We start from the raw sequence: 15590 nt of genomic DNA, 5'->3' as shown, positions 1-15590 counted from the left end.
TCTATTGATGGTGTCTTTTGCTGTACAGAAGCTTTTCAGCTTAATATAGTCCCACTTACTCATTTTTGCTGTTGTTTTCCTTGCCCGGGGAGATATGTTCAAGAAGAGGTCACTCATGTTTATGTCTAAGAGGTTTTCGCCTATGTTTTCTTCCAAGAGTTTAATGGTTTCATGGCTTACATTCAGGTCTTTGATCCATTTTGAGTTTACTTTTGTATATGGGGTTAGACAATGGTCCAGTTTCATTCTCCTACATGTAGCTGTCCAGTTTTGCCAGCACCACCTGTTGAAGAGACTGTCATTTTGCCATTGTATGTCCATGGCTCCTTTATCAAATATTAATTGACCATATATGTCTGGGTTAATGTCTGGATTCTCTAGTCTGTTCCATTGGTCTGTGGCTCTGCTCTTGTGCCAGTACCAAATTGTCTTGATTACTATGGCTTTATAGTAGAGCTTGAAGTTGGGGAGTGAGATCCCCCCTACTTTATTCTTCTTTCTCAGGATTGCTTTGGCTATTCGGGGTCTTTTGTGTTTCCATATGAATTTTTGAATTATTTGTTCCAGTTCATTGAAGAATGTTGCTGGTAGTTTCATAGGGATTGCATCAAATCTGTATATTGCTTTGGGCAGGATGGCCATTTTGACGATATTAATTCTTCCTAGCCACGAGCATGGGATGAGTTTCCATCTGTTAGTGTCCCCTTTAATTTCTCTTAAGAGTGACTTGTAGTTTTCAGAGTATAAGTCTTTCACTTCTTTGGTTAGGTTTATTCCTAGGTATTTTATTTTTTTTGATGCAATTGTGAATGGAGTTGTTTTCCTGATTTCTCTTTCTGTTGGTTCATTGTTAGTATACAGGAAAGCCACAGATTTCTGTGTGTTGATTTTGTATCCTGCAACTTTGCTGTATTCCGATATCAGTTCTAGTAGTTTTGGGGTGGAGTCTTTAGGGTTTTTTATGTACAGTATCATGTCATCTGCAAATAGTGACAGTTTAACTTCTTCTTTACCAATCTGGATTCCTTGTATTTCTTTATTTTGTCTGATTGCCGTGGCTAGGACCTCCAGTACTATGTTAAATAACAGTGGAGAGAGTGGGCATCCCTGTCTAGTTCCTGATCTCAGAGGAAATGCTTTCAGCTTCTCGCTGTTCAATATAATGTTGGCTGTGGGTTTATCATAGATGGCCTTTATTATGTTGAGGTACTTGCCCTCTATTCCCATTTTGCTGAGAGTTTTTAACATGAATGGATGTTGAATTTTGTCAAATGCTTTTTCAGCATCTATGGAGATGATCATGTGGTTTTTGTCTTTCTTTTTGTTGATGTGGTTAATGATGTTGATGGACTTTCGAATGTTGTACCATCCTTGCATCCCTGGGATGAATCCCACTTGGTCATGGTGTATGATCCTTTTGATGTATTTTTGGATTCGGTTTGCTAATATTTTGTTGAGTATTTTTGCATCTACGTTCATCAGGGATATTGGTCTGTAGTTTTCTTTTTTGGTGGGGTCTTTGCCTGGTTTTGGTATTAGGGTGATGTTAGCTTCATAGAATGAGTTTGGGAGTATCCCCTCCTCCTCTATTTTTTGGAAAACTCTAAGGAGAATGGGTATTATGTCTTCCCTGTATGTCTGATAAAATTCCGAGGTAAATCCATCTGGCCCGGGAGTTTTGTTCTTTGGTAGTTTTTTGATTACCGCTTCAATTTCGTTGCTGGTAATTGGTCTGTTTAGATTTTCTGTTTCTTCCTGGGTCAATCTTGGAAGGTTATATTTTTCTAGGAAGTTGTCCATTTCTCCTAGGTTTCCCAGCTTGTTAGCATATAGGTTTTCATAGTATTCTCCAATAATTCTTTGCATTTCTGTGGGGTCCGTCGTGATTTTTCCTTTCTCGTTTCTGATACTGTTGATTTGTGTTGACTCTCTTTTCTTCTTAATAAGTCTGGCTAGAGGCTTATCTATTTTGTTTATTTTCTCGAAGAACCAGCTCTTGGTTTCATTGATTTTTGCTATTGTTTTATTCTTCTCAATTTTATTTATTTCTTCTCTGATCTTTATTATGTCCCTCCTTCTGCTGACCTTAGGCCTCATCTGTTCTTCTTTTTCCAATTTCGATAATTGTGACATTAGACCATTCATTTGGGATTGCTCTTCCTTTTTTAAATATGCTTGGATTGCTATATACTTTCCTCTTAAGACTGCTTTTGCTGCGTCCCACAGAAGTTGGGGCTTAGTGTTGTTGTTGTCATTTGTTTCCATATATTGCTGGATCTCCATTTTGATTTGGTCATTGATCCATTGATTATTTAGGAGCGTGTTGTTAAGCCTCCATGTGTTCGTGAGCCTCTTTGCTTTCTTTGTACAGTTTATTTCTAGTTTTATGCCTTTGTGGTCTGAAAAGTTGGTTGGTAGGATTTCAATCTTTTGGAATTTTCTGAGGCTCTTTTTGTGGCCTAGTATGTGGTCTATTCTGGAGAATGTTCCATGTGCACTTGAGAAGAATGTATATCCCGCTGCTTTTGGATGTAGAGTTCTATAGATGTCTATTAGGTCCATCTGCTCTACTGTGTTGTTCAGTGCTTCCGTGTCCTTACTTATTTTCTGCCCAGTGGATCTATCCTTTGGGGTGAGTGGTGTGTTGAAGTCTCCTAGAATGAATGCATTGCAGTCTATATCCCCCTTTAGTTCTGTTAGTATTTGTTTCACATATGCTGGTGCTCCTGTGTTGGGTGCATATATATTTAGAATGGTTATATCCTCTTGTTTGACTGAGCCCTTTATCATTATGTAGTGTCCTTCTTTATCTCTTGTTACTTTCTTTGTTTTGAAGTCTATTTTGTCTGATATTAGTACTGCAACCCCTGCTTTCTTCTCACTGTTGTTTGCTTGAAATATGTTTTTCCATCCCTTGACTTTTAGTCTGTACATGTCTTTGGGTTTGAGGTGAGTTTCTTGTAAGCAGCATATAGATGGGTCTTGCTTTTTTATCCATTCTGTTACTCTGTGTCTTTTGATTGGTGCATTCAACCCATTAACATTTAGGGTGACTATTGAAAGATATGTACTTATTGCCATTGCAGGCTTTAAATTCGTGGTTACCAAAGGTTCAAGGTTAGCCTCTTTAGTATCTTACTGCCTAACTTAGCTCGCTTATTGAGCTGTTATATACACTGTCTGGAGATTCTTTTCTTCTCTCCCTTCTTGTTCCTCCTCCTCGATTCTTCATATGTTGGGTGTTTTGTGCTGTGCTCTTTCTAGGAGTGCTCCCATCTAGAGCAGTCCCTGTAAGATGTTCTGTAGTGGTGGTTTGTGGAAAGCAAATTCCCTCAGCTTTTGTTTGTCTGGGAATTGTTTAATCCCACCGTCATATTTGAATGATAGTCGTGCTGGATACAGTATCCTTGGTTCAAGGCCCTTCTGTTTCATTGTATTAAATATATCATGCCATTCTCTTCTGGCCTGTAGGGTTTCTGTTGAGAAATCTGACGTTAGCCTGATGGGTTTCCCTTTATAGGTGACCTTTTTCTCTCTAGCTGCCTTTAACACTCTTTCCTTGTCCTTGATCTTTGCCATTTTAATTATTATGTGTCTTGGTGTTGTCCTTCTTGGATCCTTTCTGTTGGGGGTTCTGTGTATTTCCGTGGTCTGTTCGATTACTTCCTCCCCCAGTGTGGGGAAGTTTTCAGCAATTATTTCTTCTAAGATACTTTCCATCTCTTTTCCTCTCTCTTCTTCTTCTGGGACCCCTATAATACGGATATTGTTCCTTTTGGATTGGTCACACAGTTCTCTTAATATTGTTTCATTCCTGGAGATCCTTTTGTCTCTCTCTGTGTCAGCTTCTATGCGTTCCTGTTCTCTGATTTCAATTCCATCAATGGCCTCTTGCATTCTATCCATTCTGCTTATAAACCCTTCCAGAGTTTGTTTCATTTCTGCGATCTCCTTTCTGGCATCTGTGATCTCCTTCCGGACTTCATCCCATTTCTCTTGCGTATTTCTCTGCATCTCTGTCAGCATGTTTATGATTCTTATTTTGAATTCTTTGTCAGGAAGACTGGTTAGGTCTGTCTCCTTCTCTGGTGTTGTCTCTGTGATCTTTGTCTGCCTGTAGGTTTGCCTTTTCATGGTGATAGGAATAGTCTGCAGAACTGGGACGAGTGACGGCTGGAAGGACTTCCTTTCTTGTTGGTTTGTGGCCCTCCTCTCCTGGGAGAACAGCGACCTCTAGTGGCTTGTGCTGCGCAGCTGCGTGCAGACAGGGTTTCTGCTTCCTGCCCGGCTGCTATGGAGTTAATCTTCGCAGTTGCTGTGGGCGTGGCCTGGCTTGGGCAGCTACTCCAAAATGGTGGAGTCGCGTTGGAGCAGGAGCTGCTGGGAGGCTATTTATCTCCGTAAGGGGCCTCCCTGCTCCCTGCAGCCCAGGGGTTAGTGTGACCAGAGATCCCGGATTCCCTACCTCTGGATTAAGTGACCCGCCCTGCCCCTTTAAGACTTCCAAAAAGCACCCGCCAAAACAAAACAACGACCACCAAAAAAAAAAAATAAGAAAAAAAAATTTTTTAATTAAAAAAAAAAAAAAAAGTTTTTTAATAAAAAAAAAAAAAAAAATGGGTGGTCGTTCGTTTTTCTTTATTCTCCGGTGCCAGCCTCAGGCCTCTGCTCACCGGTCTTTCTGCCCTGTTTCCCTAGTATTGGGGTCCCTATCCCTTTAAGACTTCCAAAAAGCGCTCCCCAAAACAAAACAGCAAAAAAGCAAAAAAAAAATGGTCGCGCGCTTTTCTTATGTCCTCTGTAGACCAGCCTCCAGTGCCTGCTCACTGTTCTTGCTCTCCTGTTTCCCTAGTATTGGGGTCCCTATCCCTTTAAGACTTCCAAAAAGCGCTCGCCAAAACAAAACAGCAAAAAAGCAAAAAAAAAAAAAATGGTCGCGCGCTTTTCTTATGTCCTCTGTCGCCCAGCCTCCAGTGCCTGCTCACTGTTCTTGCTCTCCTGTTTCCCTAGTATTGGGGTCCCTATCCCTTTAAGACTTCCAAAAAGCGCTCGCCAGAACATAACAGCAAAAAAGCAAAAAAAAAATGGTCGCGCGCTTTTCTTATGCCCTCTGTCACCCAGCCTCCAGTGCCTGCTCACTGTTCTTTTTGCCCTGTTTTCCTAGTATCGAGCGCCCTGCACTCTGGCCCGGATGGCTGGGGCTGGGTGTTCGGCAGTCCTGGGCTCCGTCTCCCTCCCGCTCTGCCTGCTCTTCTCCCGCCGGGAGCTGGGGGGAGGGGCGCTCGGCTCCCGCGGGGCCGGGGCTTGTATCTTACCCCCTTCGCGAGGCGCTGGGTTGTCTCAGGTGCAGATGTGGTCTGGATATTGTCCTGTGTCCTCTGGTCTTTATTCTAGGAAGGGTTGTCTTTGTTATATTTTCATAGATATATGTTGTTTTGGGAGGAGATTTCCGCTGCTCTACTCACGCCGCCATCTTCCGCCCCCCATAGTACTTTCTTATAGACCATTTGCAACATTTCTGTGACACCTGTTGCAGTGTCCCCCTTTCATTTCTGATTTACTTGAGGGCTCGTCGTCTCTCTCTCTCTCTCTCTCTCTCTGTCTCTCTGTCTCTCTCTCAGCCTAGCTAAATGTTTGTCAATTTCTAAATCTTTCAGAAAACTTGTTCTCGGTCTCTTGATTTTTAGGTAGTTTTCCTATTCTGTTTCATTTCTCCTTGCTCTGATCTTATTCCTTCTGCTAAATTTTGGTGCAGTTTGTTATTTTTCTGATTTCTTGAGGTATAAAATCCTATTTCTGATCGGAGACCACTCCTTTTCTGTAATGTAAGATTTACCACTTGCAGGCATCCTCCTCAGTGCTGCCTCCACTACGTCCCCCAGGTTCGCTGTGTTGTATTTCCATTTTTATTGTGATAGTTTTAAAAATCCATGTGATTTCTTCTTTGACCCATTTAGTGTCTAAACATGAGGTGTATTATTTCCACATGTTGTCGAGTTGTCTGTTTTCCCTCTGCTATCTGTTTCTAGCTTCACTGTGGATAGAGAAGATACATACTATTATTTCAATCTTTGGACATTTCTGGTTTGTTTTGTGTCATAACATGTGGCCTGTCCTGCAGAATGTCCCACGTGTGCTTGCGCAGAAGGTGCCCTGTGGCTGCGGGGGAGTGTCCTTCCTGGCTGTCGGGCCCCGTCGGGCTGTGGAGCTGTGTGAGACCTCAGGCTCCTCCTCGCCCGTCTGGCTGGTTGTTCTGTCCATACTAACACTGGGGTGTTGGCTCTCATACTATTTCTGTGATGCTGTCTCTCTGTCCCTTCCTTCAGTGTTTGCTTCATCAGTGTGAGAGTGTGGGCACATTTATGATGGCTGCATCTTCCTGGGAATTGTCCCTCTTGCCATTCTACTGTCCTTTGTCTCTTGTGACATTTCCTGACTGGCCTCTTTCCTGTGCCCTGATACGGCTGCTGCTGCTGTCTGGAGCATCCCGGGGGCATCGGGGATCTTTCCCTCTTTCCTTTTGAGCCTCTCCCTGTCCTGAGATTCATGCATCTGTAGTTTGCCTGGACAGGGGTGAATGGCAGGAGCCCTGGGCAGTGCCCTTTTTTCCACCATAATTTCAGAAGAAATGCGTCCAGTGTTGCAATGATCATGGTGTTTGTTGAAATTTCTAGTGTAATAACAGTTTTTTTCCCCAATAACCTTTCTTCATGATTTTTCAATTATTCAGTAGTTGTTTCTAGTGTTCATTTTTGTGGTCTTTTTTTTTTTTTCTTAATGAGCTGTTATGTAATGTGTAAAGCTGATAACTTCCAAAGCTTGAGTCATTATTAGTGCAGTAAATAGTCTATTTCGCTTTGTTTAATGGCTACATATTTAAATTTGAGTGGATAAAATTATATTTTTGTATATGGGTATTTTATAGGGAATGAAGTATTGTCGATTTTTTTCCTTGTACTTTTCCCTTGTCCTATTGAATGATGCTGACAAACTGAAATAAGTACCATTGGTTTATTTTCATTGTCTCAAAGAAGGTAAAATACATACACATAAAAATGATGATAAAAAATCAATTCAAAAATTAGTTGAGAGACACCTTTTCCCATGGCAGATAATTGGTGTATTTGTAGGTACATGTACAAGTACATAGATGTGTAAGACCATTGTTGTTTTAAAAGACATCTTATGGTAAACAAGTTTATACTTTTAGCAATGGAAATTATATCTTCAGTATGTTCCTTGGCCTTCTACCTATTTCTTCCACTGTCCTGTTAATTATTTAAATGTACTTTTTGCATGTGTATGTGTGCACGTATAATTTCCTTTTCTGTAGTCCCAGGTAGTTAACCTTGACGTTATTTCCAGTTTCCTGGTAGAGGACCCTCTGTCCGTGTACTTTAGTGCTCTGTTACTTAGCTGTTGGATTCTTTCCATTTAATTCTGAAGGTCGACCACCTGAGTTCAGGCGCTTTCTGTGTTGTTTCTTAGCTGTTGGACCAGAGGCCAGTTCCTTACAGTGTCTGTGACACTGTTTTACCTCTGTAACATAAGATGGGCACAGAACTTCCTCAGATGAACTATTAATGCTGATAACATTAGTACATGTAAAGCATTGAGTAGCACCCAGCATGATAGATGCGTTAAAGCTAAAGCCTTAAGCCACTGCTCGTGCTGTCATCACAATGTTTAGGTTCCTACTTCTCTTTTATTATTATTATTTTTTTGGTATCATTAATCTACAATTACATGAAGAACATTATATTTAGTAGACTCCCCCCTTCACCAAGTCCCCCCCACTTACCCCATTAGTCACTGTCCATCAGCACGGTAAGATGCTGTCACTACCTGTCTTCTCTGTGTTGCACAGCCCTCCCTGTGCCCCCCCCCAATATTATACATGCTAATCATATGGCTCCCTTTTTTTTTTCCCCTCACTTCTCCCTCCCTCCCCAGTCCCTTTCCCTTTGGTAACTGTTAGTCCTTTCTTGGTTCTATGTTTCAGCTGCTGTTTTGTTCCTTCAGTTTTTCCTTTGTTCTTCTATTCCACATATGAGTGAAATTATTTGGTACTTGTCTTTCTCCGCCTGGCTTATTTCACTGAGCATAAGACCCTCTAGCTCCATCCATGTTGTTGCAAATGGTAGGATTTGTTTTCTTCTTACGGCTGAATAATATTCCATTGTGTATATGTACCACATCTTTATCCATTCATCTACTGATGGACACCTAGGTTGCTTCCATTTCTTGGCTACTGTAAGTAGTGCTGCGATAAACATGGGGGCACATCTGTCTTTTTCAAACTGGGCTGCTGCAGTCTTAGGGTAAATTCCTAGAGGTGAGATTCCTGGGTCAAATGTTATTTCTATTTTGAGTTTTTTGAGGAACCTCCATACTGCCTTCCATAGTAGCTGAACTAATTTACATTCCCACCAGCAGTGTAGGAGGGTTCCCCTTTCTATACAACCTTGTGAACATTTGTTGTTTGTCTTTTGGATGGTGGCAATCCTTACTGGTGGGGGGTGATATCTCATTGTGGTTTTAATTTGCATTTCTCTGATAACTAGTGATGTGGAGCATCTTTTCATGTGTCTGTTGGCCATCTGAATTTCTTCTTTGGAGAAGTGTCTGTTCAGCTACTCTGCCCATTTTTTAATTGGATTATTTGTTTTTTGTTTGTTGAGGTGCATGAGCTCTTTACATATTTTGGATGTCAGCCCTTTATCAGATATGTCATTTATGAATATATTCTCCCATACTGTAGGATACCTTTTTGTTCTATTGATGGTGTCCTTTGCTGTACAGAAGCTTTTCAGCTTGATATAGTCCCACTTGTTCATTTTTACTTTTGTTTTCCTTGCCCGGGGAGAAAATGTTGAAGCAGAAGTCGCTCATTTTTATGTCCAAGAGATTTTTGCCTATGTTTTTTTCTAAGAATTTTATGGTTTCATGACATACATTCAGGTCTTTGATCCATTTCGAATTTACTTTTGTGTATGGGGTTAGACAGTGATCCAGTTTCATTCTCTTACATGTAGCTGTCCAGTTTTGCCAGCACCATCTGTTGAAGAGACTGTCATTTCGCCATTGTATGTCCATGGCTCCTTTATCATATGTTAATTGACAATATGTGTTTGGGTTAAAGTCTGGAGTCTCTAGTCTGTTCCAGTGGTCTGTGGGTCTGTTCTTGTGCCAGTACCAAATTGTCTTGATTACTGTGGCTTTGTAGTAGAGCTTGAAGTTGGAGAGCGAGATCCCCCCACTTTATTCTTCCTACTCAGGATTGCTTTGGTTATTTGGGGTCTTTGGTGTTTCCTTATGAACTTCTGAACTATTTGTTCCAGTTCATTGAAGAATGCTGTTGGTAATTTGATAGGGATTGCATCGAATCTGTATATTGCTTTGGGCAGGATTGCCACTTTGATGATATTAATTCTTCCTAGCCAAGAGCATGGGATGAATTTCCATTTGTTAGTGTCCTCTTTAGTTTCTCTTAAGAGTGTCTTATGGTTTTCAGGGTATGGGTCTTTCACTTCCTTGGTTAGGTTTATTCCTAGATATTTTACTCTTTTTGATGCAATTCTGAATGGAATTGTTTTCTTCATTTCTCTATTAGTTCATTGTTAGTGTATAGGAAAGCCACAGATTTCTGTGTGTTAATTTTGTATCCTGCAACTTTGCTGAATTCCGGTATTATTTCTAGTAGTTTTGGAGTGGATTCTTTAGGGTTTTTTTTATGTACAATATCATGTCATCTGCAAATGGTGACAGTTTAACTTCTACTTTACCAATCTGGATTCCTTGTATTTCTTTGTTTTGTCTAATTGCCATGGCTAGGACCTCCAGTACTATGTTGAATAACAGTGGGGAGAGTGGGCATCCCTGTCTTGTTCCTGATCTCAGAGGAAAGGCTTTCAGCTTCTAGCTGTTCAGTATGATGTTGGCTGTTGGTTTATCAGATATGGCCTTTATTATGTTGAGGTACTTGCCCTCTATACCCACTTTCTTGAGAGTTTTTATCATGAATGGATGTTGAATTTTGTCGAATGCTTTTTCAGCATCTATGGAGATGATCATGTGGTTTTTGTCCTTTTTGTTTATGTGGTGGATGATGCTGATGGATTTTCGAGTGTTGTACCGTCCTTGCATCCCTGGGATGAATCCCACTTGGTCATGGTGTGTGATCCTTTTGATGTATTTTTGAATTCAGTTTGCTAATATTTTGTTGAGTCTTTTTGCATCTACATTCATCAGGGATGTTGGTCTGTAGTTTTCTTCTTTGGTGGGGTCTTTGCCTGGTTTTGGTATTAGGGTGATGGTTGCTTCATAGAATGAGTTTGGGAGTATTCCCTCCTTTTCTATTTTTTGGAAAACCTTAAGGAGAATGGGTATTATGTCTTCTCTATATGTCTGATAAAATTCCGAGGTAAATCCATCTGGCCCGGGGGTTATGTTCTTGGGTAGTTTTTTGATTACCGCCTCAATTTGGTTGCTGGTAATTGGTTTGTTTAGATTTTCTGTTTCTTCCTTGGTCAGTCTTGGAAGGTTGTATTTTTCTAGGAAGTTGTCCGTTTCTTCTCCTTTTTCCAGCTTGTTAGCTTTTAGGTTTTCATAGTATTTTCTAATAATTCTTTGTATTTCTGTGGGGTCCGTTGTGATTTTTCCTTTCTTGTTTCTGATTCTGTTGATGTGTTGATTCTCTTTTTCTCTTAATAAGTCTGCTAGAGGCTTTTCTATTTTGTTTATTTTCTCAAAGAACCAGCTCTTGATTTCATTGATTTTTTTTCTATTGTTTTATTCTTCTCAATTTTATTTATTTCATCGATCTTTATTTTGTCCCTCCTTCTGCTGACTTTAGGCCTCATTTGTTCTTCTTTTTCCAATTTCAATAATTGTGATGTTAGACTACTCATTTGGGATTGTTCTTCCTTCTTTAAATATGCCTGGATTGCTATATACTTTCCTCTTAAGACTGCTTTCGCTGCATCCCTCAGAAGTTTGGGTTTTGTGTTGTTGTTGTCATTTGTTTCCATATGTTGCTTGATCTCTATTTTTATTTGGTCATTGATCCATTGATTCTTTAGGAGCATGTCGTTAAGCCTCCATGTGTTTGTGAGCCTTTTTGCTTTCTTTGTACAATTTATATCTAGTTTTGTAGCTTTGTGGTCTAAAAAGTTGGTTGGTAGAATTTCAATCTTTTTTAGTTTACTGAGGCTCTTTTTATGGCCTAGTATGTGGTCTATTGTGGAGAATGTTCCATGTGCACTTGAGAAGAATGTGTATCCTGTTGCTTTTGAATGTAGAGTTCTATAAATGTCTATTAGGTCCATCTGTTCTAGTGTGTTGTTCAGTGCCTCTGTGTCCTTACTTATTTTCTGTCCAGTGGATCTATCCTTTGGAGTGAGTGGTGTGTTGAATTCTCCTAAAATGAATGCATTGCATTCTATTTCCTCCTTTAATTCTGTTAGTATTTGTTTCGCATATGCTTGTACTCCTGTATTGGGTGTATATATATTTATAATGGTGATATCCTCTTGTTGGACTGACCCCTTTTTCATTATGTAATGTCCTTCTTTATCTCTTGTTACTTTCTTTGTTTTAAAATCTATTTTGTCTGATACTAGTACTGCAACCCCTGCTTTTTTCTCCCTGTTGTTCATGTGAAAGATCTTTCTCCATCCCGTGACTTTTAGTCTGTGCATGTCTTTGGGTTTGAGGTGAGTCTCTTGTAAGCAGCATATGGATGAGTCTTGCTTTTTTATTCATTCTATTACTCTGTGTCTTTTGATTAGTGCATTCATTCCATTTACATGTAGGGTGATTATTGAAAGATATGTACTTATTGCCATTGCAGTCTATATATTTGTGGTTACCAAAGGTTCAAGGTTAGCTTCTTTACTATCTTACCGTCTAACTTAACTCGCGTATTGAGCTATTATAAACACTGTCTGATGATTCTTTATATCTCTCCCTTCTTATTCCTCCTCCTCCATTCTTTATATATTGGGTGTTTTATTCTGTGCTCTTCTGTGTTTCCTTTGACTGCTTTTGTGGGTAATTGATTTTATTTTTTGCCTTTAGTTAGTATTTGGTCTGCTTTCTTTGCTGTGATTTTATTTTCTCTGGTGACATCTGTTTAGGAGTGCTCTTATCTAGAGCAGTCCCTCTAAAATACCCCGTAGAGGTGGTTTGTGGGAGGCACATTCCCTCAACTTTTGCTTGTCTGGGAATTGTTTAATCCTTCCTTCATATTTAAATGATAATCGTGCTGGATACAGTATTCTTGGTTCAAGGCCCTTCTGTTTCATTGCATTGAATATATCATGCCTTTCTCTCCTGGCCTGTGAGGTTTCTGTTAAGAAATCTGATGATAGCCTGATGGGTTTTACTTTCTGGTGACTTTTTCCTCTGTCTAGCTGTCCTTGTCCTTTAAACTTTAAAACTCTGTCCTTGTCCTTGATCTTTGCCATTTTAATTATCATGTGTCTTGGTGTTATCCTCCTTGGGTCCCTTCAGTTGGGAGTTCTGTGTGCTTCCGTGGTCTGAGCGACTATTTCCTCCCCCATTTTGGGGAAGTTTTCAGCAGTTGTTTCTTCAGATACACTTTCTCCCCCTTTTTCTCTCTCTTCTTCTTCTGGTACCCCTATAATGCGGATGTTCTTCCGTTTAGATTGGTCACACTGTTCTCTTAATATTGTTTTATTCCTGGAGATTCTTTTAACTCTCTCTGCATCAGCTTCTCTGCGTTCCTGTTCTCTGGTTTCTATTCCATTAACGGCCTCTTGCATCTGGTCCATTCTGCTTTTAAGTCCTTCCAGAGATTGTTTTATTTCTGTAGTCTCCCTCCCTACTTTGTCCATTAGCTCTTGCATTTTTCTCTGCAGCTCCATGAGCATGGTTATGACCTTTATTTTGAATTATTTTTCAGGAAGATTGGTTAGGTCTATCTCCCCAAGCTCCTTCTCAGGGGTTGTCTCTGTTAGTCTGGTCTGGATCAAATTCTTCTGCCTTTTCATGGTGATAGAGGTAGTTGTGGGGAGCTGGCATGTGTGTCAGCCGGGAGAACGTCCCTTCTTGCTGGTTTGTGGCCTTCCTCTCCTGGGAGAATGGCGCCGCCTAGCAGCTTGTACTGGGCAGCTGCACAGATATGAGGCCTGCTGCTGTGGGCGTGGCCGCTCTGCCGGCAGGGAGCAGGCGGGAGGCTGTTTATTGCCGTGAGGGGCCTCAGAGCTGCGCTGCCGCCCAGGGGGTTCGGGCGCCCGGAGTTCCCCGGGATTCCCAGCTCCTGGGCTGATTGCACCGGGACGCTTCTGTCCAGCTGTGAGGCTCCTGTTAGGGTTAGAACATTTTAAGGGCTGAGAATATTCACTGTTTTTCTCATTCAATGAGAACACACTTTGTGTTACAGATCTTAATCCTCCTCACAGCTGATGAGTTGTGGATAATCATCACACCTACTTTACAGAAGATGATGATGGAGTTCAAGGAGGGGAAGTTAATGTCCTGACTGCTGGGCCCCGGCCTGCCGTTCCCCTCTCATCATCTATCACTCTCCTCTTCTCCACTACAGTCTAGCTAACTGCTTTCTTTCTAATCCTCACAGAAGCCAAACTTGGTCTTACTACATGGTCTCTGTACCTTCTCTTCCTTCTACCTAGAATGCTCTTTCCACATATCTTTCCAGGGCAAAGTCTTCATTCTGCTCTCAGCTGAAATGTCACCTCCTCAGGGAGGCCCTGCATGATCCCAGCTCAGTCACTTACTGTCCCATCAGCTGGTTCTCACTCTCCACCCAGAACCCAGCACTGTATTTTGTGCTCATGTATTTGATTAGTGTCGGTCTCTTTCAGTGCGCTGTGAGCTCAACAGAAGCAGTGGCCTCATTCTTGAGGGTCTTCCTGTATCTTTCCACCTAGGACAGTGCCTGGCACAAAGTCCAGCTTCAGGGAACATTTGTTGACAAAAACAAGATGCTTCATTGACTGCCTAGGACCCTATGTGCCTATGTTCCCATCCTTTCCCTTCCTCCACCAGGGACAAGCTCAAGGCCACCCAGACCTCTGGAGGGTGCCATTCACACAGCAATAATGTACAGACTTACTGAGGGCTCTGTGGTCGTCTTTTCCTCCGTATTCATTCATTCAAATATATAGTTACTGATCGCACTAAATTCACATTGGTTAGTGGTATAGATACAGTGGAGAAGAGAAACGTGTTTCTATATGGCAAATTTTAAATTTGCAAACAAAAATAAAAATAGAAAGCAGGGAGTTGTCAAAAAAACACGATTGCAATACCTGTTCATTACTATTTGCTCTACTGTTCTCCCCCCTCTCCTCTCCCTTTCCTCTCCCTGTCTTCCTGCGACCCCCCACATCCAGCCTTTGCCGTCACTGACAAGTGCCCCACTGACAAGGATCCTGCCCTGTCTCTCCCCTACCCAGTGAGCTAGAGCTGCTTTGCCCTGGTTTGCAAAGGCCTATTGTTAAATACTTAGGACATTTCCAGGCTTCTTGTAGAACTATTGGTAGCTTAAGACGAGACAATGTAGGAGTATTTACGCCACAGAAATAGGCCAAGACACGAGGCTGGGTTTGCTGATGCTCTTCTCTGAAAATGTGGTTTTCTCGCACACGCTGTTCCATCTCCTTCTGGCAAATACACTTGGCTTGGTCAAAGCATAGCCCAAGTCTTGCATAAGTATTTAGTCAGCCTCCAGCCCCCTCCTGGGTGGAGGCAAGTGGAGACCCTGGTCCTAGTTGTGCTGGGAGGGCAGAGGAAAGAGCCCAAGAGTAGTTCCTGAAAACCCAAGGAAAAGGTGAGCAATATAGGCAGGAAAGATGAAGAAGAAGAAGTAGGACTCCGGCGGGCAGAGGTTAGGGGAGCAGGAACACAGGGAGAGGCCAATGCCCACCGCACAGTGTCCTCACAGGTGGTTGGGCCACTTCCCCACCTTGGGCCAGAAGGTGGCCAGGTTCCTATGAGGGATGAGGAAACTGCCCTCTCAAACCCCGCTGAAACTGATGGCGGGCTCAGGAGGAAGGCGGGCTGGGCAGCCGGAGCTGTGGGGCTGGGGGCCAGGAGGCCTCATTTTCTGTCTGTGGAGGGGCTGGGGGCTGGGCTCCTGGGTAGGAGAAGGGGGAAGGGCCCAGATTTCTTGGTCTTTAAGCCCTTGAGACTCAGGGTGGGCCCAGGCCTCCTTTAGCAAGGCCTCCCTTCCCCACCCTTTCCTGGGCTGCCCTGGGTGAGGCTAGATATAAAGGGTTTAGTTTCCTGGGAGAAAGAGCAGGTTGGAGAGTTCCCAGGAGCCCTGACCATGAGCCCTGCCCTGCTGCCCCTCCTGGGTGCCGTCCTCATGTGGCCTGGTGAGTGAGGACCCCCTCCTTAGGGAGGGCATTTCCCTGCAGGATGCACTAAGATGGATCTGCCCTTCCCATCTCAGGAGTGCAGGACCTGACCTATCAATAGGGGACATTCGAGGCTCTGGAATATACGTCCTGAATGCCCCTCCAGTGGACGGCTGGCCAGAGAGTCTGTGAGGGAGATGAAGGTTGTCAGGACACGCTTGTGCTTATTGAGGATGGTGAGAAGGC

The 15590-nt window shown here is 42.3% G+C and overlaps 1 protein-coding gene across 1 annotated transcript in view; it reads left to right on the top strand.

The window, feature by feature from the left end:
- LOC118918107 (CD177 antigen-like) overlaps positions 1–15590 on the top strand; it is a 30260-nt gene that overhangs the window by 6810 nt on the left and 7860 nt on the right. Inside the window, exon 4 of the mRNA XM_057492726.1 lies at positions 15440–15580. The gene's annotated coding sequence lies outside the window, so the exon portion shown is untranslated. The remainder of the gene's footprint in view (positions 1–15439; positions 15581–15590) is intronic.

Source organism: Manis pentadactyla, chromosome 15, assembly GCF_030020395.1.
Source record: "Manis pentadactyla isolate mManPen7 chromosome 15, mManPen7.hap1, whole genome shotgun sequence".
In the NCBI taxonomy this organism is placed as follows: domain Eukaryota; kingdom Metazoa; phylum Chordata; class Mammalia; order Pholidota; family Manidae; genus Manis; species Manis pentadactyla.
Note: the sequence above shows the minus strand (reverse complement) of the source record. Positions and strands in the feature narration are given on the sequence as shown.